Source organism: Pelophylax lessonae, assembly GCF_965119305.1.
Source record: "Pelophylax lessonae genome assembly, chromosome: 3".
Taxonomy (NCBI): domain Eukaryota; kingdom Metazoa; phylum Chordata; class Amphibia; order Anura; family Ranidae; genus Pelophylax; species Pelophylax lessonae.
Window position 1 is genome coordinate 466,146,492 of NC_138770.1, and position 24,379 is coordinate 466,170,870.

Below are 24,379 nucleotides of genomic sequence, written 5' to 3' on the forward strand. Positions count from 1 at the left end.
GTATACATTCTGTGTACAGAAAACCTCCAGGTAGCCATATTGCATTTCATTTTCAGAAAATTACAGAGCTGCAGATTGGAAAGGTAATAAAAAAAAAAAAACATTTAATTACATTATGACTTGTGTCGCAATTGTATATGCTATATTATTTTTTCTTTGTTTTTTTTTCTCCCAACGAAAGTGGAGTTACCCTTTAAACTTCTTTTCCTACAGTCAGAAAGAATGCCACTGTGTCTTTTGTGGAGACCCTGAAACATACCTCTCAACTTTTTGAGATGGAAACAGGGAACACCTATTAGCAAAAGTATGTAGGCATAGAATACACACCCCTGTCACGGCCCTAAAAAGAGAATTATACAAAAAAATGAATAGTTAATCCCACAAGTGATTTTTAATTTTTTTTTTTAACCACTGCTATTCCTTTATACTCACTTTTTTAAATTTACAACAAGCAGCAATTTAGAATTAGGATGAAAGGTTTAGCACTGGGAAACACCATTTGAAAGATAAATAGTGCATTTTATATACAACTATATTGACCAGACCAAGTGAGGAGGAATGAGGGACAGAGGGACTTTGTTCCAAATCAGGGACAGTCCATCAAAATCAGGGACAGTTAGAAGCTATGCCTAAAATGTATGTCAGAGCAAAATAATTTGCATTGATGCAATATATGCATATTTCCCCATGCTTTATCCCATTAAAAAATAATTATAGTACCGAAAAATACCTGTTGATCTGCCAGAATTCATTCATTGTTCTCCTAACATCCTGTTTAGGCTGACAACACAGTGCCTTTTTTACTCTGAAAACCCAACCAGTATTGTCAGCCCCGCCTGCTGAACTGCACCTATATAATTCTCTGCCCCCCCCCCCCCTTCCCTAGTGCTGCTGCCATGACTCCAGCTGGTCTAATGGACCAGTAACAGTGTAGCCAAGGAGCCACAGATGGAGCGCGTTAGAACAGTGCCTATGGCCAGGAGCGACAGATGGAGAGTTCTTGCAGTACTGGTAATGGACTGCATAGATCTGTCACCAATGGCACCAGGAGCCCCAGGAACAGTCAAGGGCTCAAGGCCCATCAGAGCAGGCTTCAAGGCACACATAGGGAGCTCAGTATCATGTGGATAAAACTTTGCTGCCACACTAAGTATAAAACCTGGAAGTTTGCTTGCCTGTGTGACCTAGGAGGTGTGCTGCTGGGGCAAGGAAGGCAAGTAGCCAGTACACTAGCCTATGTAAATAAGAACTGAGCTTCCAACAGATGCCCCTGCCAGAATATTACAAACTTGGAGATGATATCACAGGGAGTAAAAAAAAAAAAAAAAAAAAAAAAGACCATTTCTTGCTATTGCAACAAGATAAAACGAAAACAAAAAAAATGCTGGTATGGACTCTAAATGGGAAGTGGGGGCTTTGGGGTTTACTTGCCAGGACATAATAATCATTAAAGTAGAACTATGGGCAAAACTTTTTTTTTTTTTTTCATTTTGGATAGAGTAAGGGAGGATTATAAACTCTGTCAATTTTTTTTTGCCATCTGTGTCCCCATTGCATATATTTCCCTTCACTTCCTGTCCAATAGCCAAACAGGAAGTGAGAAGAAATCCCTGCAAATGAAAGGAATTATTTGGGGACCCCTAGGTCACAAGAACTAGTGCCCCCACAGGAATATTTCCCCTATATTACTTTTCCTGGGACAACCCACAATTTGGGGATTTTCTTTTACTTTAACTTTCAATGATTATGAATGGTAAACAGGTCAAATCTAACGCGGGAATCTCCTTAATGGGGACACAGACATCAACAAAAACCTGACAGGTGTTCTAATCTCGCTCTACTCTATCCAAAACTTTTAAAAAAGTTTTGAATTTGGTTATACTTTAAAGCAAACAACCTTCCACTGAGTTGTATGGGTTGCTTATCTTATACATGTATATAATATGTCCCATTAACAGTTTTTTCCACCTCAAAACAGAATAAATACCATGTGCGCACTCTTTCAATAAAAATCCTTCTCAATCATTCACTCAGTTTTACATTTTCTAGTTTGCATGTTACAAGGATCTTTTATCCCATCCATTGATCAGCATTAAAACCTGAGTTTCTATGTACAGGATATGCCCAGTGAGTTAGTGCATCCAGCTTAGCTTGCACATTGGAGACATCTTGCAAAGACTGTATTCTCCACTATCAATCTTTTTTGTACTAATTTAACAATTTTGTACTTTTAACTGTATATCAATTATAAACAGGTTAAAAAGTAATGGGACCTAACCTGAACCTTGGGATACGCTGCTTATAAATATATACCATTAAGAGTATGAATCAATATGTCCCATGTTATATATGTGTTTTCCTTTTCTTTTTCTTTGTATTACATGTATAAACAATTTTCAATAATTCTCAATAAAAAAATATTGTTGAAAAAAAAAAAAGTATGAATCAATAACCACTACTCCAGGAATGTGATAACTAACCCTTCCATCACCAGAGAGGTCATTAATGCATAGATGCTTAGATCAAATTTAGCAGAACTACCTGCAACTTGACCGTAGCAATCTAACTCATTTTCCTAATTAAATCATTTTACATTATTTCAAAGAAAAAAAAATTCAAGAGGGGAAGATTTATAGCCACTTAAAGATGGGAAGGTTTAAAGCGCCACTCACAATCAATAATAGTGAGATCGATTTTTGATGGTGGTGTGGTTTTAAAGTACCACTGACCACCACTGATGGAGGAGGGGGGTTAAAATGCCACTGACAACCAATTTTAGGGGGGGGGGTGGAGGAATTTTATTGCTACTATTTGGCTTCACTAGGTCATTTTTAAAGGTTGGGTGCATTTAATTACCCCAATACCTGCATGTTTCATTTCCAATTTGTGGTAATAACAAATAGGGTAATTTTGGGGGTGTTTGTGCTGTTTTATCATTTTATTTGATGTTGTATGTTTTATAACAGAAAGTAAGGATTTCACGTTATTCCTCTTAAAAAAAAAAAAACCCTCTGGCTAATAAATACTAGCAGAAGAAGGTTCTCTCTCCCTAAAATTATATAAAAATCATTTGGGTACAGTCGCACGACTGAATAATTGTCAGTCAAATTATCACAGTAATTAAAACTGCAAAATGGTCTGGTATTGAAGAGGTACATACAGGCTAGTACTCAAATGGCAAGAGTGCACTCTGCCCAGACTATGAACATTAAGTCATTAAAAGAGCTTCACAACAAGTCATCTCGGACCTTTTTGCTGCTTGCAATGTCAGTTACAGTGGGGAAAATAATTATTTGATCCCCTGCAGATTTTCTAAGTTTGCCCTTTTACAATAAGATAAAGGGTATATCATTTTTATTATAGGTGTATTTTAAATGATATAGACTGAATATCAACCAAAAATTCAGAAAAAAGACAATACCAATGTTATAAATTGAGTTGCAGTTCAGTGAATAAAATAAGTATTTGATCCCCTACCAACCAACAATAATTCTGGCTCCCACAGACTTACTGCAGTATGTGCTCATGTGGTACACAGAATAGGACTCCACCAAAAAGGGGAGGTTCCACTTTAAGGACTCATCCCCTGCTCCACTTTTGAGTTGGGGGGGGGGGAGTAGGTACCGATTTTAACAGTTACCCGTGGAACTCAGCAACGGAAGTTTTCCTTCCCCCCCCCCCCCCCCACTGACAGGTCCCAGAATAAAGCATCCACCATTCAGAATGCGCATCGCAACTCGTGCGGTGAGCTCACCCTCAACCGGCTGTGACAACTTGCAGCTTCCCAGTCGGGTGCCCACAGTGAAGATGCTGGTGCAGCTGAGGGAGTACAGAGGATGAAGGTGGCTAGGGTGAGCTCACCGCTGAACCGTGGGACAGATGAGCAGCTGTTTTTTAAAAGTCCGCAGCTAGACTTTTTGTAGCTGCTGACTTTTATTTTTTTGATAGGTGCCTGGAGCTCCTCTTTAAGAAGGTGTATAAAAAGACACCTGTCCACAGAATCTCTTGCATTCAAACTGCAGCATCATGGGCAAGACCAAAGAACTGTGAAAAGATGCCAGGGACAAGAATGTAGGCCTTTGCCAGGCTGGAATGGGCTACAAGACTTTCCTGCAATAAACTTGGTGAGAAGGAGACAACTGTTTGAGCGATTATTCGCAAATGGAAAGAAATACAAAATAACCATCAATCGCCCTCGGTCTGGAGCTCTATGCAAGATTTCACTTCATGGGGTAAAAGCAATCATGACAAGCGTGAGGGATCAGCTCAGAACTAAAATGGAGGAGCTTGTAAATGATCGCAAAGAAGTTGGGACCACAGTCATCAAACAAACTGTTGGTCACACAATACGCTGCCATGCATTGAAATCCTGCAGCGCCCGCAAGTTCCCCTTCCTGAAGAAGGCACATGTACAGGCCCATCTGAAGTTTGCCAATTAACATTTAAATTACTCAGAAAAAGGATTGGGAGAAGGTTCTGTGATCAGATGAGACCAAAATTGAGCTCTTTGGCATTAACTTGACTCGCTATATTTGGAGGAAGAAAAATGCTGACTATGAGCCTAAGAACACCAACCCTACAGTCGAGCATGGAGGTGAAAAAATTATGCTTTGGGGCGGTTTCTCTGCTAAAGGTACAGGCCGACTTTTCCAGATTGAGGGGCCATGTATTGAAAAATCTTGGATGAGAACCTTCTTCCCTCAGCCAGAACACTGAAGATGGGTTGTGGATGGGTCTACCAGTATGACAATGACCCAAAACATACCGCCAAGGCAACAAAGAAGTGGCTCAAGAAGAGGCACATTAAGGTCATGCAGTGGCCTAGCCAGTCTCCAGACCTTAATCCTATAAAAAAATGTATGGAGGGAGCTAAAACTTTGAGTTGCCAAGACAGCCAAGAAATCCTAACGATTTAGAGAAGATTTGTAAAGAAGAGAGGAACCAAAATCCTCCTGAGATGTGTGCAAACCTGGTAACCAACTACAAGAAACGTCTTATCTCTGTGCTTGCCAACAAGGGTTTATCCACCAAGCACTAAGTCATGTTTTGCTTGGGGGTCAAATACTTATTTTTCTCACTGAACTGCAACTCAATTTACAACACTTGTACCATGTGTTTTTGGTTGATATTTTGTCACTATAATTTAAAATACTCCTATGATAAAAATTATAGACCCTTCATTTCTTTCTTTGTAGGTGGGATCAAATAATTATTTCCCTCACTGTAAGTCATTCTCAAAGATCACAGCTAATGGTGGCCATTCACAGTTTGATTTTATTATCTAATCAATGTGCGATTCGATCAAAATGATTGAGTTTGCAAATGATCAGATAGGCAAAACTTCCCTTCTGATCAATTTAAATTTGATTTCCCTCTTCGTCGGTAGATTAGATTATACTGAGTTGATCCACCAGGTGAGGAAAATTGCTGCTCATATTGCATTGATCAGCATTATTGAGATGCTTTTTACATGAATTCGGTCACTTTTCAACTGATCAGATACAGAAGTTGCATGGTGAAAACAGATGCGATTGATATTATGCAATTGTATCTTCCATAAGATTGCATCTTCTGGGAGAGATCGACTGACAAATAAATTGATATGGTGTGTAAAAGGGGTGCAGCGTGGTGCGGTGGCAAAAACATACACAGTCCAAGTGCACAATAAACCTGGTGGGAAGACAGTACAACCAGGAACACTCACAGGTCCAACAGCATGTAGACAGCAGGTTTCAGCCAAACTGACAGTGTCTGTTGAGAGGGGCAAAATGAGGCTTGGCCATCTCGTGCCCAGGCAGGAAGATGTCCAGAGAAGTTGCAAGCTCTACCCGTGCTTTCCCTCTTCGTCAGGAACCTTTCCATGCCTCTAGTTCGGTCCCTACCAGGCAGCGTACCTGTCCCTACTCTACCCAGTAGCAAAATGCACAACAAGTCTGGGAGCCAGGGCTTTAAATAGGCTCTGCCTGACCTAGGATGGCTGTAAAAGTAACATGGGGTGGCCGCATCCAATCAGACAGCTTCCCCAGTGGCCCAGAAAACCATATAGGAACCATGTTCCTCTTGACACAGTCCAAGTGCACAATAAACCTGGTGGGAAGACAGTACAACCAGGAACACTCACAGGTCCAACAGCATGTAGACAGCAGGTTTCAGCCAAACTGACAGTGTCTGTTGAGAGGGGCAAAATGAGGCTTGGCCATCTCGTGCCCAGGCAGGAAGATGTCCAGAGAAGTTGCAAGCCCTACCCGTGCTTTCCCTCTTCGTCAGGAACCTTTCCATGCCTCTAGTTCGGTCCCTACCAGGCAGCGTACCTGTCCCTACTCTACCCACTAGCAAAATGCACAACAAGTCTGGGAGCCAGGGCTTTAAATAGGCTCTGCCTGACCTAGGATGGCTGTAAAAGTAACATGGGGTGGCCGCATCCAATCAGACAGCTTCCCCAGTGGCCCAGAAAACCATATAGGAACCATGTTCCTCTTGACATCCTCTCCAGTTGCAATGCCACTGCGGAAGCAAGAGTGCCACCTGCAGTAAAAAGAGCATACAGACTGCCTACACTCCCCCCTCCTTAACATATGCTGTCCTTGGCATCACAACAACAAAGAAACAACAAATAATAATGGTTAAGGCAGAATATTTAACAGTTTCAAACAACATAGTCAGAGTATCTCTCAGGGAGCTGCCCTGCCTGTGGTTGGACTGCAAAGAGTGCTGGCCCTCCTAAGTCTCCATAGAGTCATTTGGCAAAGTTTCAACTGCAGACAGTGACTTGGGGACCTCAGGTGGCATGGGACTAGGTACAGCTTATATACTCTTTGAAGTATGCAGGTTCAAACTTCTTGGTCACTGCCACCGTTGCATCCGTCTCGTACTGTTCCCACATAACCACATCCTGCAACACATTATGGAAGGAGGTGGTGGGTTACACCTTAACTTTCTCTTGCAGGGATCTCCGGACTGGACAAGCCTTCAGCCCAACTATGAACTGATCCCTTAGTATATGATCTGAGTCAGTGATGTCAGCGCATCTGCGCACATCACTCTTCTCCAGACGCCTCCAGAATTTCTGTATGGCTACCCCATAATGGGTGAGATCCTCATCCTCCTGCTGTTTCCTTAGGAAGAACCTTCACCTCAGCTCCATAAGTGGTATATTCTCCCCAAACAGGCCCTCCAAATGTGACACAATCTGTTCTAAGGTCCTCTTGCAGCAACATCACCGCGTTGCAGGCATTATCCTTTAACGAGTTAATAACCAGCTCCGTCAAAGACATGCCAGAACCTGATACAGTTGTGCGGTACTCTCTAAGCTCTCCTCCCACTCTGCCAAGGGAATGTTCGAACCATTAAACTTTGGTATACGGGCTAAGGCCAATCCTAACGGAGACACGCTGGAACCAAAATATCCTCCACACCTGCTGCAAAGGACATATCCTGCCGACTGCCACCAAGTGTAGGTGGGTTGCAGAGTGGGGTGTCAGCAAAACATACACAGTGCAAGTGTGATGAGAACACTTATAATGAAATAATGGAAAGACAGTTCACAATAAACCGGGTGGGAAGACAGCCCAACTGGGAACACTCACAGGTCCAAAAGAGTGCAGATTTTCAGCTGAACTGACAAAGCCTGTTGAGAGGGGCTGAATGCAGCCTGGCTGTCTTGTGCCCAAGCAGAAAAGAAGTTCAGAGAATTTGCGAGCCCTATGCTTTCCCTCCCTTCCTGTCAGAAATCTTTCTCTGCTGCTAGTTCCATCCCGACCATGTGGGGTACCTGTTTTTAACCTACTCACTCACAAAATGCCTTAAATAGGCTCTGCCTGACCCAATATGGCTGCAAAAGTCATGTGGGGTGGCAGCATCCAATCAGATAGGTTCCCCAGTGACCCAGGAAACCATAAAGGAACCATGTTCATCTTGACTTCCTCTCCAGCTGCGGAAGAGTGCCACCCGGAGTGGACAAAATACCCTGCACCTGCCTACATGTGTATCTCCACCATTAGACTGTATGATCAGGTTAGTCATTCACAGCTTAGAGACACCTATTGTTTATTTACATTGGAAAGCTGGAAACCTGTCAAGATTTTGGTGTAATAAAAAGTTACAGAAAAAAATTAAGACTGCAGTGCTTCTGAACTTTAAAGATGAATTTCTCCATGTCACTTATAGCTACAGAGGTCATAGTTACACAAGGGCTTTTTTTGCGATTTTACTGCTTGTTTAGAATATGTAATACTTTAATGTGCATATTCTGGCCACAGGTTCACGTTACGCTCCATTTCCTTTTCTGCAGTGTGCATGACACTGGCAATATTCAGAAGACTTTAACCTTGGAGGCCTAAATTAAAGCCTAGTTAGCTAAACAGATTATTATAACCAAAATCCTGGCTCTTCCCTGCCACCCTTCCAGTGCCCCCCTTCTCTGCCAGAGCCCTTATCTTTTTTTTCTCAGATTTCTTCAAGCTGGTTATGCAACATGGTTTTGTGACATCAATCAGCTTGAATGGGTCATTTAACCCAAAAGACTTAGGATATCTAGTGGTGGAAAATAATTATTGTTAGGCAGCTTGGAGAGGAGAGAAGTATTGCGGCCAGAGCTGTTTTTATTTTTACCTGCTAGTTGACCCTTTTTTTTTTAATTCAAATGAGTCTTTATTGTACAAATATTCGTAAACAATAGTAACAGAGGAATGCAGTGAATCACAGTCAATGAAGTGAGCAACTCAAGGTACATCTGAACATAAGTATCAAACAGGGCGTAATAAAACACAAACATGTACAGTGCGAAAGGTGTGTCAAGGAGGCGTCTCCTGTGTGGAACAAAGTCCGAATATAAAACAAGAAGACCGAGGCATACAATAGCCGGCCGATAGACCATCTGCACAGTACAACATAAGAGGGGAACCTAGGTTAAACACACATTTCCGGGGCCTGCGTCCATCTGTCCCATATCTTATTAAATTTTGTGGGGCAACCCCTATGTGTGTACAACAGCTTCTTGTAGGGCACAGTAGCATTAACTTCCTTAAGCCAGTCATGAAACGTAGGGGGTCTATCACGCATCCATCGGCGTGCTATCAATTTCCGGGCGGAGAATAAAGTTTCGTGCAAGAATATAGTAGTAAATTTATTCATACTGGTATCAGGAAAAATTCCCAACAAGCACGGTTTGGGGAGCAGGGAGAGGGGGGAGCCCATAGTGTCATGAAGGAATTTAACTACCTGAGTCCAGTAACCCTGGGTTTCGGGGCAGCTCCATATCAAATGATAAAAAGTACCTCGTTCTCGGCCACACATAGGGCAGGCGTCCGTGGCGTCTCGTCGGTATTTGGCAGTCAACAGGGGGGTAAGGTATGCCCGATGTAAGATGTAAGTCTGGGTGAGTCGGTCGGATAGTTTAGGGGAGACTAATTTACAGGCATCCAGAGCGTCACTCCACTCGTCATCCTCCAGGGGACCCACATCCTCCTCCCACTTAGTCTTAGGTGCATACGCAAGGACCGTGGAGGCCGGTTCGTGTAGCATAGTGTACAATATCGAAATAAGGTGACTAGGGTTCGAGCAACTGACCACTTCAAGTACTGGGACCGGGGGCAGAACCGGCACCGGTTGAGGGAATTGCATGTGGAACGCATGCCGCAGCTGAAAGTACCGGAAGAGCATAGTATGCGGGAGGTGAAATTGAGCGGCCAGGGACTCAAAGCTCCTAAGTGCCCCATTCGCAACGATATGAGTCAGAAAGATAATACCGTGTCGAACCCACACATGCACATCAGGGATAGTTCGGAATTCAGGGAGGGACACGTTGCACCATAGCGGGGTATAGTCATGGAGCCCAGGGAGAGCCAGTCTGCTCGAGACAACGTCCCACAACCTCCTGTATTGGTATAGCATTGATGCCCGACCATCCCTGTGATCCGCCCCCCGAATCCCCGATACAATAAGAGAAAGGGGGTCTGTGAGTGCATGGGTCCGAGTCGGTGCCAGAAGTGCCAGAAATCTATCCCTGTCAGAGGAATTATAATGGAAAAAATTAGACAACTGCGCCGCAATATAATATAAGTTAAAATCAGGGAGAGCCAAACCACCCAGATTGGTCGCGTTCTTCAGCTTCCGCCAGGACAATTTGTGCCTGGAGGTTCCCCAGACAAACGGTTTGAGGAGAGACTCCAGCTGGAGAAAATAACGGAGCGGAAGATAAATTGGGGAATGCCACAGCACATAAAGCAGTTTAGGGAGCAACACCATTTTTATCAGGTTAACTCGACCCATTACCCCCAGCGGTAGTCTAGTCCACGTCTGAGTCCTCGTTTTAATCATAGTAAGGAGGGGTAACAAGTTGTCCGAAACATAGTCTGTCGGCCTCACCGTGACCTGAACCCCCAGGTATTTAATGCAATCTACTCTGCACAAGGGGAACTCGGGATTAGAAGGGAATGACGAAATATCATCAATAGGTAAAATCTGGGACTTGTCCCAGTTGATCTTCAGACCAGAGAACTGGCCATATCGACCAATCAGGGAGAGTGCAGTATTCAACGAGGGCCCCGGGTCAGCGAGAAACAGCAACGTATCGTCAGCGTACATACTGATTTTCTCCTCCAGGGGCCCAACGCGGAGACCCCTGATACCCAGGTGATCCCTAATAGCAATAGCCAAAGGTTCGGCGACCAGGGCATACAATAGTGGTGACAGCGGACAGCCCTGGCGTGTCCCTCTACTCAGAGGGAAACTATCAGACGTCCAGCCGTTGACCAGCACCCTAGCTACCGGGGCCTGGTAGAGAACCTGCACCCAGCGGACAAACCGCGGGCCAAAGCCATAGCACTCCAAACATCTCCATAGAAATCCCCATTCCACAGAATCAAAGGCCTTGGCCGTGTCTAAGGACACAACTACCCTGGCTCCCACATTGTCATGAGTGGCCTGTAAATTCATGAATAGCCTTCGCAGGTTGAATGAAGTATTTCGGCCAGGCATAAAGCCCGACTGGTCAGTGTGTATTAATGAGAGAATAATCTTGTTGACCCGAGTAGACAATATTTTTGCCAGAATTTTAACGTCCACCTGGAGGAGAGATATCGGTCTGTAGGACTCAGGTCGTTGCGGATCCTTACCAGGCTTGGGTATCAGAACCACCAGAGCCTCCCGCATGGACGGGGGTAGGGAAGATGTCTCAAAGATATCCTCAAACAACGCTAGTAGGCGTGGGGCAAGGTCTTCAACATACATAGAATAGAATTCTATCGGGAGTCCATCCAGGCCGGGTGAATTAGCCCTTGAGAACTGCGCTATGGCCTCCGAGACCTCCTCCACCTTGAGCGGGGCCTCCAAGGACTCAACCTGCTCGGCAGTCAATTGAGGAAAGGTCACCGAGGCCAAAAATGTGTCCATGAGAGAATCATCCGCCGGGGCCGCGGAAGCATAGAGGTCCTGAAAAAATGCCCGGAAGGCGTCCGCCACCAGTTTTGGGTCAGTAACTAGGGTTCCCTGCGCGGATCACAAGCGAATCACCACAGGGGGCCTATCCTCACAATGAACCAAATAAGCCAGGAGCTTACCCGCACGCTCCCCGTGTTCAAATAATTTCTGTTTCTGGAAAAACAGCTTCCTGCGGGCCCTATCATACTCCAACTGTGTCACCACTCTAGTGGCCAGTTTATACTGTGCAGCTCCCTCCTGCGTAGGAGCCGCCTGAAAGGCCCGCTCCGCCGCGGACAGATTGCTCAGGGCCCTGTGATAGCTCTCCAAAGAGTCGGATTTGAGCTTGTTAATTGCAGCTGTCAATTGGGATCGGACATGGATCTTGAACGTTTCCCAGACCACTGACGTGGACGCAGAGTGGATATTGTCTGTAAAAAACTGTCGCCAAACCGATGCCAGATCCGCCTCCACTGGGAGAAGCCCAAGCCAATGGGGGTTGAGCCTCCACGCTGGGAGGGGGCGGTTACTGCCAAAGCCAATCTGCACCCAATAGGGGCAGTGGTCTGATAGCCCACGAGCCGAAAACCCAGCATCCACCAAACGTGGGAGGAGGGAGGGGGGAGACCAATATAAAGTCTATACGAGACATGGACTGACGAGCAGAGGAGTAACAGGAGTAGGCCCGTCTGTCAGGATACCTGGCCCTCCAGGAATCAAACAGGTTAAATTCTGTCAATAGTCTAGCAAATCTGGTCGTGGTAGGCAAAGGGGATGTCGGAGCTGTTGTGTGCAATCTGTCAAGGGAGGGGTTCAAGGTATTGTTGAAGTCGCCCAACCAAATCACAGGAATATGGGGGTTAGCTAGTTGACCCTTTTATACTGGATTTGAGCTCTAAGCAATTTATTCAAACATCTGTCTTCTTTATAGATGTTAAAATATCTGATTTTCTGTCATCCCAAAATTTTCATGAAATTAGTAAAGAAGAACTTTTCCTCCCCCACAGACCTGCACACTTTAAAAAATACAAAGCTTTATAAACCATGCTTATATGTAATTTCAAACTATGATTTTGAGTAGGACTGAATTAATAATATTATTTCACTAGTACAGGAAATCTTAGGCTTTGTTCAGGCAGAAGGTAAAAATGGAAGTACAGCTGTGTTTTACCATCCCCAACTGCCCCCAGACAGCCTTAACAAGGCAGCCGAAGCAGGTCTTAAACATGCTGTGCCTGTGATGCTTTCCCAAGCACCAAACTCACCCAATACAGTCAGTGATACTGCGCCAGGGAAGGAAAGGAAAAAAAAACAGGCATTCAGGGGTGTGCAGTAGGAACTCCTGAATGCCTGGAAGCCACTGCTCTAATGCCCTCTGAAAAGTGATTCATGATGGAATGATTTTCAGTGACTGCAGAACCTAGCCTAACAGCCTTCCACTTTTACCTGGGTTTAATCGCAGGGGGAGCAGATGGTTCAACTGTCATAGAGCTTTTGAATATAACTGCTATTCCATTTTGTTTACCTGCTTTATTCTCATATTTTAGTAAGCTAAGAACAGAATGTCATTTCACTTTGCTATCTTTATTTTTGCTCTGTTCCTGCTGCTTTTGTGTCTTCATTTTTTTTTTTTAACAAAGTATATCTAAAGCCAAAATGTATTTTTTTATTTTTGAATTGCATGGGGATTGGTTAAAACTTCCACAAGAGTTTTATATTTTTTGCTATCTGTGCCCTGATGGGGATATTTACCTTTACTTCCTGTCCTACAGACACAACTGAGGACAGTCTCTACAAAGTAAGCAAAATTCCAGTCTGTAAAAACTGTCAGAAGAACAAGCGCCCCATTGGAAGATTTACCCTCATTTAATATTTAGTAACAACTGCAAAATCATGGATTTCCACAGATTTCTCACTGGCAACAGTCACTCCCAAAACACAGAGGGTAAGGGCCTGCGTCTACAGGCTTTTGGCTTGTGTAGATAGCATTAGGTTGACATCAGAACTTATTGACAGGTGCATTTGACCTCCTTATGACCAGGGCTGGACGACTCATCCTGGCATCTCTCTGGTGCCTCCCTCTTGTGTTGTCTGGAAAGTTGGAGAACCTTCTAAAACTAGAGGGCAGGGGTTAGGAGGAGCTGCCATCCATATTTATGAAGCCTCAGCCAATCCCAAGAAGTGGGCTGGCAGGGGCTGAGGCAACCCCATTTGTAGACTTGGGTCATTCCAGCAGGAGAGTTGGGTGAAGGATGGAAAAGCAGTGTTGAGGAGAGGCTGTTGGTGGCCCTTGAAAGACCTTGGGGGGAAATGCAGTCACAGGGCCTAATAATAATTTCTAAGAGATTGGATAGGGTTGTTATACACTAAGTCATAGAAGATTTATATAATCTACTGCCCTTTTTCTAATTGCAGAACTGCTCCACATTCCTCAAACTCCACAGATGTAGAGGGGTTGAAATGGGGGTAGGACCATGTTCTGAAGCTTGTAGGCTGAATAAAGTTTTGCCTGTGAAAATATAATAGGTGTGTGAGGCTTCTTCCTTGGATTATACCTAGCTAGGTGGGGTGGAGTGAAGGACTAAAAGCCAGCACTTGAATCTAGCATATGAGTAGAGCACCTAGAAGGTTGAAGCAGTGTACTTTTCTTTGACTCCACAGATTTATGTTTTAATAGGAAAAAATGGAGACATTTGCAATGCTGGGTAATATCATGAAACCGTTGAGTTAAAGCCCAACTCTAGACCCACTGGAGGATTTTCCTGTTACATACCCACCTCTGTGACCCACTATCATCAGGCGGAATGGTAGTGAGGAGCAATGTCCCCCTAGTGACTGATACTTCCGACTTTTAAAAATAAGTTTGGTGCACAAAGGAATGAAACAACTGAATACACAGACAAAATACATATGTGAACTGTTTTACCTGCTTGGATGTGTATAATACTGTCCAACCAATTTTTTATTTCACAAACCCCTATTGTACTACACGGCCAAGAAGATGACTTGACTCTTTTCTATTGCAGTTTCTTCCTGATCTTGCCTATCTGCAGGCCAGCCATCAGGGGGGGACAGCCCATACACATGTAAGGGGCCCTGGCATTCCGAGGGGCCCCATCGCCCAGGCCCCAACCAACGAGACCGAGTTGTTGCTGCTGTAGTAACTAGCAATTGCTAAAGCAGAGAGGCTGCAGAATAAGCCAATGCAGCTGAAGGGATGTCTCTTTGCTGAATATATGAGGCTGTCTCTTTGCTGGATTGGGATATATGTTTGCTGAATATTTGAGGCTGTCATTTTACTGGATTGGAATGTCTCTTTGCTGAATATATGAGGCAGTCTCTTTACTGGATTGGGATGTCTCTTTGTTGGATTAGGATGTATCTTTGCTGAATATATGAGGCAGTCTCTTTACTGGATTGGGATGTCTTTTTGTTGGATTAGGATGTATCTTTGCTGAATATATGAGGCAGTCTCTTTACTGGATTGGGATGTCTCTTTGAAGGATTGGATTCTATTTCATATATTAAGTTGTAAGAGTGTTAAAATAGAAGCGGGGGCACTGAAGGACTCGGTGGGATGGACAGTGGGTGGATTCGGTGGGACGGCCAGAGGGCGGGCCCTTCAGAATGTTGGTGGTCATGCCCGGAGGGAGCCCAGTTCTAAAGTTGTGTAAGGGGCCCCAAAACTTCAGATGGCTGCCCTGCCTATCTGCTCACTGGACAATGAATAAGCAGCATCTCACTCCTTCCTATAAGCTACTTATAGGGAAAAAATACTGCAGGTCTGAATATATCTATGCCGCAATTTATTTCAAATGAACTAGCTGTCTTAACAATGTTTTAAAGCAAAACATTTTGCTTTAATATTCACTCTTAATCCAAAAAATTCCCCCAGAACTTTTTTTTACTGATGCTTGATTTCCTCAGTTTAGTGGCCAACATCATTCAACCCTCTCCCTCTGAGGCCATATCCTGGACCCAGCCTGTGACTGTCTGTGACTCTACTTTCTCCTCCTATCAGCATGCTTCTTCTCAGCACAGGAAGTGATTGTCTCCTTGTTCTGCTTCTTCCTTTAGCACTCCAGTCCTGTTGTACATGGATTGCAAATCTGATATCACAATACTTGAATTAATAACATGCATTTACCAAAATATTAATGATTTCGGAACTGTATTCATTTTTTATTATTTTTTATCTGCCTGGAATTTAACTTTAAAGGGTAACGCCAATTTCATGGGGAAAAAAATAACCAATAAAGAAAAAAAAACTATATAGCGTATACAATTGCGACACAAATCATATTGTATTTGAATGTTATTAAAAATGACCTTTCCTTTTCAATTTGCAGCTGTTTTTCCTGAAAATTCAATGCAATATGGCTACCTGGAGTCGTTCTGTACACAGAATGTATACTGACCCCACCCCAGAAGCATCATTTCCTGCTTGTGTGATTGGCTCACCAATTTTTCTAGAAGTCTGCCTAAGAAACAAGTCAGTTTTCTGGCATCCTCTGCAACAAAAATTTCATTTTGGTCAGATACTCCCAATATGAACACGTCTAAAGGGATGCAGGCCCATCAGCATTTTTTTACTATTCTTTAATTCCAGTTCTTGGTCATTCGCACTCACATTATTATTCTATCTTCAGATTACAGCTTTGCTAACTTTAACACCCATTTTAATTGATGTTTTCATCCCTGGCATGGTTTCCCAGTTTTTTCACTTGCTTTTTTCAATCAACCTCACTTTCAATCACTATCTTTTTGGTTTTTCCTCCCCTCACTATCAGCAATGTAATTTTTTAGAGTTTCACATTTTTTACTTTCTACATGCCTTTATTTTATGGTCAACAACATATATACACCTCCCCCCCTCTCTTTGGGGTATCAGTGTCCCCTTTCTTGGGTCAACTCTTGTTCATTTTCTTGTACACCTTTGGATATATTTATATTGATATGTGTACTACTATTCAATATATATATATATATATATATATATATATATATATATATATATATATATATATATAAATATACTCCTATATTTCTTCAGATAGATACAGCCTGGAGGCGCCATTACACATTCTCATACTCTGGACCCATGTTACCTGTTCCCCCCTCTGTTTGCGGGAGTCCTGTTGGGTTACTTCACCACAGTCCCCAGGATAGGCATTTTTCCTTGATACCCTGCTCCATGGCTGCTGATTTTATTATTTTTTTCTTCAGTTTTTATATTTATTTTTTTGAGCTGATCTGTAAGTATTAAAGCTACATGCCTAATCCAATTATCTTCATATCAAAAAATTCCTTTATTATATTTTTTTCTTCCCTCTTTTTGTAATTCACTATTATGACATCATTACCATGGCATTTTTTTTATACTTTTTCTTTTTAGATCTATTTCTTGCATCTACACCTGATGAGTGGACTGGCTCCACGAAACGCGTAGAGTGTTAGGATGACAAGCTATTAATATACAATGCGATAACATTAATGCCTATACTGCGATGAATATGAAATTATATATTTTTATACCTATTTATTGATTGTGGATTAGCTCATTATATACAAACATTTTATGTCTGTTGTTTGATTGTACCATTAAATCAGTTTTTTTCTACCATGTATTAAAAGTACTAATATCTTTATTTTGTGTGTTGCCTCATTTAAAGTCCCATGACCCATGTATTTTCTATTACAGGCCCAGCAGCTTTCCTCATTAGAGCCCTGCAGCTGCCACAGCTGATAGATAATTATGAAACCACTCCCATTTGACCCACTCAGCACAGAGGAACAAACAGGGATTTCTTCAGAATAACAAAAGGTAGGAATCTGCAACAAATTTTGTTAAAATCCTTGCAATGTACAGAGATCACCCAGAGGGGATTTTTTTTTTTTCTAAACAAAAGTGGAGTTACGCTTTAAGGCATCCCATTTATTTAATGTGTGTGTTAAATGCACCACACTAATCCTGAGTGAGATGAATTAACCCCAAATGAAAGTGATCACCCTAGAGTAGGACGTGTGACACTGACAGGATCACCATGTGAAAATAATGGGGAAAAAAGCAAGAAAAAGAAGACTAATGCAGCCACACCATCTAGGGAACGGTTAACTGCAATATATTACAAGTTTGTGCTTGGGTTTCACCAGACTTTAACATTGTGCTTTCAGTTACACTTTTTCCATCAATTTAATCAGTTTGCTCAGTTGATGTACTTTGTTGGATCATTCATCAGTGACTGTGCTTCAGTCATTTTTTTAATCAGCTTTTAAAAGGGAAAGTGAAAGCAACCTACAGATACACAATTACAATAAATGGAAACCTTGATGTAACCAACAGTGTAACTGGAAAAGAATTGGCAAATTTTTTTAATGCTACTGGCTAAAATCAACATAATCTGTAATCAGACTCGCCTTTTTTTTTTTATCATGCATGGTTTGCTTGTGTGTCAAATCCAGCCCTATAACGTATGCACGCTTTACACTGACTCATCATCTTCACATATCTAGTATGTTAGGGCTGATTTATGAAAACTTATGTATATGAAATGCAGCAGAGGTGGAGTTGTTACCCATAGCAATGAATTTCCTTGAATCATTAGAAAGAGAAAGCTTGTTGGCTGCATTGGTAGGAAATCCATACTTGCTCCAGTGATCTATGCTCCTTTTTTATAGAAAAAAAAAAATAAAAATCCCAGCAGTGCTTCAAACCCACAGACAGGAGCACATTGCTTTTTCATGCATGTAGCTCCAGAAATTTCTGTACAAATAATTACGCACCCGGGAGACTGACACGCATGGTGATCATGTCCCAGATTTTTTGTACTTCATGTGAATAACTGCCAGGTAGACAAAAACAGTACCAAGTGCAAATTATAATAACCTATAGCAATCAATCACTTGCAACATGTAAGTAAAAATTCCTGCAAGATCGTTTACCTTCATGAGTTACTGGAAATATACCAAATAAGCTTAATAATGATGTAAATATGTTTGCTACACATTTTCTTTCACAATACACGTTTCACTTTGAATTAAAAATGGACCCTTAATGCAATTAATATGGCTGTGTACTGTACCAAACTGTATCTCGGTGTACTCTATGGAGTGGGTAGATGGCAGAAATCATTTCCATCGCCTGATTCCCACTAAATATGCATGTAGAGTTCGTGCAAATCATCAGCCTACAAAACAAGGCCATTTATGAGCTTGCAAGGGAAATCCCTTCAGAAGACATGAGCTAGTAGGTAAATATAACAAGCAATGCTTAAGCTTCTGGATATAACAAGTCATTATGATCACACTGCTGTCACTGCTGCGACTCACCAGTTCTTTGTGTCTGTATTATAGAATACAGACTTGGATGGCTGTACTCCAGAGCGAAGTAATCCTTTTCAAGCAATCCTTGTATCCTTCTTTCTGGCTCTTCTATCAACACTGACATACCACCCACGGAAAATGAACTGCAAATACATAGAAGAATTAGGAAGTGCGTTAGACTTTGAAACTGAAGCGACTGCACAGTGACCTACATATGAAATATTAAGCGTGTTGACACAATTACGGCATAGGCTGCAATCAATACAGCAGCTAATTATCCATTTTGCATGATACGTTACATATTGCACCGATAGAAGCAGCAGAAAATCCTAAATATCATTCAGCTTATTTATGATATGCCCATAAAGCATGGGATTTGAAAGAAAATCTTTGCTAATGCAACGTCTCAAGCCTATTCTTGAGATTCCGTTCTTTCAATGATGTAGATTATTGTGCTAGAGATAGGAGAAGTCCATCTGTCACTTCATCCTGCTACAAAGCAAGGGGAGTATCCGATTTCTCCAGCCCAGATTCCGAATACATGGAAGAATTGGCACTGTTCATAGGCACAACTTACCGGCGGGGAACATTGTGGACAGGCAGATCACCAATGACACCCACGAGTGAGCCTGCTAGAAAGATGCGCGGCTTACAAGACAAATAAGGTGAAGAGAATAGAAAGAAAATGCCAAAAGGAATTTGCTCATGGCAGCTCCTGCGCTTGACTGCTGTTCTAATTGATTCACTATAGAAACACACTGTTCGCACCCACGCTCACTTCACCCCATCACAGAAATAGCATCGCAGCCTGTCAGCAAAGGAACAAATCCCTTCCATCACCTCCATGCATCATATAACAAAAGGCTCCTTATTTGCTTCTACCTCGCTCTATTCTGTTAGCCATCTTTCACCGACGATGCCTGGGCTAATGGATTCCCACTGATTTTTATGCATTCTGCCCTCCGGCAGCATTCTATATTTAGCTTTTCCCATTTTGTCATCTCAGAAGCTGTGCTTTACAATGGTATAGCCAAAAAAAAAAAAAAAAAAAGCTCAATATGAGGGACAGCCTTCCAATCAAACACAAATATTTGAAATGATCAACACATACATGTTCATGTGTAAAAGAAAAGAGTTGTTTCTCACTGTGGTGGCCAGGGCAGCTTCTCCTTCCTCACTATAGAGCGGTGCTCGGTGTGTGCCTTTGTGGCAGCTCCTTGTACGTCACTGGCTCCAGTCGCTGCAGGATTCCCCTTGTGGAGGAGAGAATATGCTGTCATCACACCGAGGACTCACCTGCAGCCGAACCACAGCAGCCTGCCACCCTTGCATCTTAGCCCCATGGCAAGACGTTTCTATAGGCAGGCTGAGCGCCATCCCTTTTACATGCCCATCAGGCCAAGTGTTGTCACTCTGCCATGGCTTAGCAGTTAAGCACTTCTCTTTTCTAATATAATATGCAATTTTGTTGCCTTGGGCTGCTCTGTTAACAACATGATGTGCTATAAACAAGACCATTACACAAAGCAATTGTACAAGCAAAGTGCTGCATACGTGAAAAAAGGCCTCTGAGTCAGCCCATCAGAACATTGTAAAGAGCCTCCTGCGTGTACATTTTTGGCTTACTTATTGAATTAAAGCGCAACGCTTATCATCCTCACTTTTCTGGGCTGATACAAAATAAACCCTTAGATATTAGTCTTAATAATAATAATGCCACAGTAATGAAAGCCTCTCCCTGCAGCAGCCTGGAAAAACAACAACGCCCTCAGGCGTATATCAAATGTGTCTCATAAACCAGCGCTTAAAAACCACTTATGGGTTTATTTTCCTTATAAATAAAACTCAATGCTTTCCTCGCCAGATTATTTGACCCCTAGTGAGTGTGGATCAAATGAAGCTTGATTTAAAAAAATATATATATTTATTAGAATCAATCAAATTGGGCAGAGAAATAAAATTTGGACTTCTCATAGAAATTAAGTAAATTAAGAAAAGGGAGTGCTCAGTTTTCTATATGTTCACTATTGTTAAAAAAAACATTTGAATCCTGGGGTTGAAGCTGCCCTAGATGTATTTAATTTTATTTCATTTTTACCTCTCTGTAGAGATTTTTACTATATATTTAAGGGTCTGTGTCTCATAAACTAAAACTTAAAAACATTCTATGGGTTTATCTTCCTTATAAATTAGATTCAATGGACACCAGATTTTTTGATCCCTAGTGATCCCTAATGGACACCAGATTTTTTGATCCCTAGTGATCCCTAATGGACACCAGATTTTTTGATCCCTAGTGATCCCTAATGGACACCAGATTTTTTTGATCCCTAATGTGTGTGGATCAAACAAAGCTTGTTTCCAAAAAAATATGTTTATTGGAATCAATCAAATTGGTTAGAGAAAGAAAATTTGTTCTTTTCATATACATTAAGTAAATTAAGAGAAGGGAGTGCTCAGCTTTCTATATGTTCACTATTGTTAAAATATATTTGAATCCTGGGGTTGAAGCTGCCCTAGATTTTTTTTTTTTTTTTAATTTTTAACTCTCTGTAGATTTTTTTACTATATACCTAAGGGTCTGTGTATCATAAAATAACACTTAAAAACCTCTTATGGGCTTATCTTCCTTATAATTTAGACTCAATTGACACCAGATTTCTTGACCCCTAATGAGTGTGGATCAAATGAAGCTTGATTCCCAAAAAATATGTTTATATAGAAATTAAGTAAATTAAGAGAAGGGAGTGCTCAGCTTTCTATATGTTCACTAGTGTTAAAATGCATTTGAATCCTGGGGTTGAAGCTGCCCTAGATTTATTTCATTTTATTAAATTTTTAACTCTCTGTAGATATTTGCACTACTTATCTAAGGGTCTGTGTATCATAAACTCACACTTAAAAAACATATATGGGTTTATTTTCCTTATAAATTAGACTCAATTGACACCAGATTTCTTGACCCCTAGCGAGTGTGGATCAAAAAAAGCTTGATTCCAAAAAAAAAAAAAAAAAGTTTTTATTAAGTACACATATTCTTTGTCTACCTAAATTAGTGCAAATAATTACAGGTATAAATAAAAATCTGTTACTGTGCTGTCTAACCATTCAAAAATAACTGTGTGAACATGGGAACTATGGACTTGTTCACACATGGCGTACTATACTGTACAGCCATGCAGGGCTGTGTTTATCTGGGCAGGGATGCACAAGTGTTCTGTGCAGGCAGTCCCACTGATGTCAATTGGGACAGAGCAACTGCACAGACACAGTTGCTGTGTCCCAATATGACATCCATGTGGGTGCAGGTGTGTATCCCCGAACTCACCCTGTGTGTGTTTGGGAACATGTATCTGCATCAATACAAATGTCATATTGCTACAGTAGTGCTTATTCCCAAACCAGATAAGGATCCAGCTGATTGTGCCTCCTACAGGCCTATATCTTTATTGAATACAGATTACAAAATTCTTACAAAAATTTTGGCCTGCAGGTTAAATACAGTAATTCTTAGTATTATACATCCAGATCAAACTGGCTTTATGCCAGGGAAATCTACCTCTATAAATCTTCGTAGGAATCTTCAGCTCATAGCTCAGCTTAGGGACCATTTACCAGATTCGAGTGCATTGATACTGTGAAAGCCTTTGATTCTATTGAGTGGCCTTTTTTGCAGGCTGTTTTGAAGGCATTTGGCTTTGGAAAGAAATTTTGTACATGGATTACCATACTGTATGTCAATCCCTCCTCTCAACTCCTGGTGAATGGTCTTCTATCTGATTCTATACATTTATATAGGGGTACCCAACAGGGATGCCCACTGTCTCCGCTTTTATTTGCGGTTGCTATAGAGGCCTTGGCCCTTCGTCTGCGGCAGTCCTCCTCTTTGGTAGGCATTACATTGGCAGAAAGGACAAATATAGTTGGCCTTTATGCAGATGACCTTATTTTATATTTAAATGATGTTCATGGGTCCCTAGAGGCTGCTATGCGTATTATAGAAACATTTGGCTCCTACTCGGGACTTAAAATTAACTGGCAAAAGTCTTCCCTTATGCCACTCCAGCCACAACTGCTTACTTTGAGTGAGGCTTTGGGCTTGTTGAAAGTAGTTTCTTCTTTAAAAAACTTCCCTCTGCAGCTCTACAGGCCAATCTGGATCCACTTTTGTTAATGATTAGAACCAAATTGGCCATTTGGGCTAAACTCCCACTCTCAGTAGGAGGTAGGATAAATTGAATTAAGATGATCCTATTACCTAAATGCTTATATGTTATATCACTTATGCCAGTCCCTACCCCCAAAACTTTCTTTAAAACATTAGATGCTTTATTTACCACATTTATATAGGGTAAGGGTAGGCGTAGACTTAAGTTGACTACCCTTCACAGATCTAAGACGGAGGCGTGTATGGCGCTACCTAAAATGTACAGGTATTACCTAGCTGGACAGTTTAAGCACCTTACTAGCTGGGTGATGCCTGTAACACCATTGGTGGTGGAATCTCATTTGGCCTATGTCCTACAAGTTGATAACCTGCTTATAGCAATAAGATAAATTGTAGAAATATACCAATTCTAACTCTGGCCCGTGCAGTGTGGAGAGAGTCAAAAAATATACAGATCAATCAGGTGTATACAGATCAATATAGATCTCCCACTGTGGCGGAATCCAATGTTTGCTCATTTGAAACATTTGGTTGATTATCAGTTCTGGTAATATAAAGGGATTCACACCTTAGCAGATGTATATGATATAAGGCATATGTACTCTTTTTCTGATATACAATTGAAGTACGGAATACTACACAATTCCCTTTATAGGTACCTGCAGTTGCGGCATGCACTGCAGGCAGGGCCGTCTTAAATATTGATTGGACCCTGGGCAAACATTTTCTTGGGCCCACCCAAATTCACTTATCAACTGTTTGCAGGCAGTGGGGGCTCAAGAGGCAGCTGCTTTGGGCCCCACAACAATGACTGGGCCCAGGGCAGCTGCCCCTTTTGCCCTGTGTTAAAGACGGCCCTGACTGCAGGCACAATTTGGGGTCTCAGGGTCCAATTTCTCTAGATATCCTATGATTGGGATTCTGAGATCTTAGGGCCCTAAAGGCCTGGTGTCGGAAATCTATGCACATTTAAGTAAGGTCAATTCGGGTATGACCCCATTGGCAATTAGAATTAAATGGCAGGAAATAATTCCCAATCTTTCTGATGAAGAATGGGAAGAGGCATGCTCCTCCCATTTATATGTATCACCAGCAGTTAATAATAAATTAATACAACTCTATATGATACATCAATCTTACTTGTCTTCCACTAGGCTTTATGCAATGCATCGTATGGCGTCCTCTAAATGTTTGAGATGTAATGCCCTTCGGGCAGACTTTTTACATGTTATATGGTTGTGCCCGGTGATAGCTGGATTTTGGAAGGAAACTGTTGAAATATTATCCTCTGTGTTGTCTACACCTGTACCTTTGACTCCAGAAGTCTGTTTGCTGGGTATACTGGATGAAATGGTGTGGTCTAGAACCAAGCTTAGGGAGACACTTTTTTTAGCTAGGAAATCTATTACTCTGAAATGGATACAACCAAATCCCCCTACTATACGGAACTGGTTATCAGCTGTTAATCAG

At 41.9% G+C, this 24,379-nt stretch overlaps 1 protein-coding gene across 3 annotated transcripts in view; it reads right to left on the reverse strand.

The window, feature by feature from the left end:
- The window catches only part of GNG4 (G protein subunit gamma 4), a 98,294-nt gene extending 78,227 nt beyond the window's left edge, over positions 1-20,067 (reverse strand). Inside the window, exons 1-2 of one of the 3 annotated variants that reach the window (XM_082249365.1) lie at positions 19,853-20,067; positions 18,748-18,884 (exon numbers count right to left, since the gene is read on the reverse strand). The gene's annotated coding sequence lies outside the window, so the exon portion shown is untranslated. Of the gene's footprint in view, positions 1-18,747; positions 18,885-19,318; positions 19,547-19,623; positions 19,743-19,852 lie in introns of those variants that run through there. The other 2 variants (XM_082249367.1, XM_082249366.1) reach the window with 2 other exon arrangements.
- Between the last annotated feature and the right edge of the window lie 4,312 nt (positions 20,068-24,379).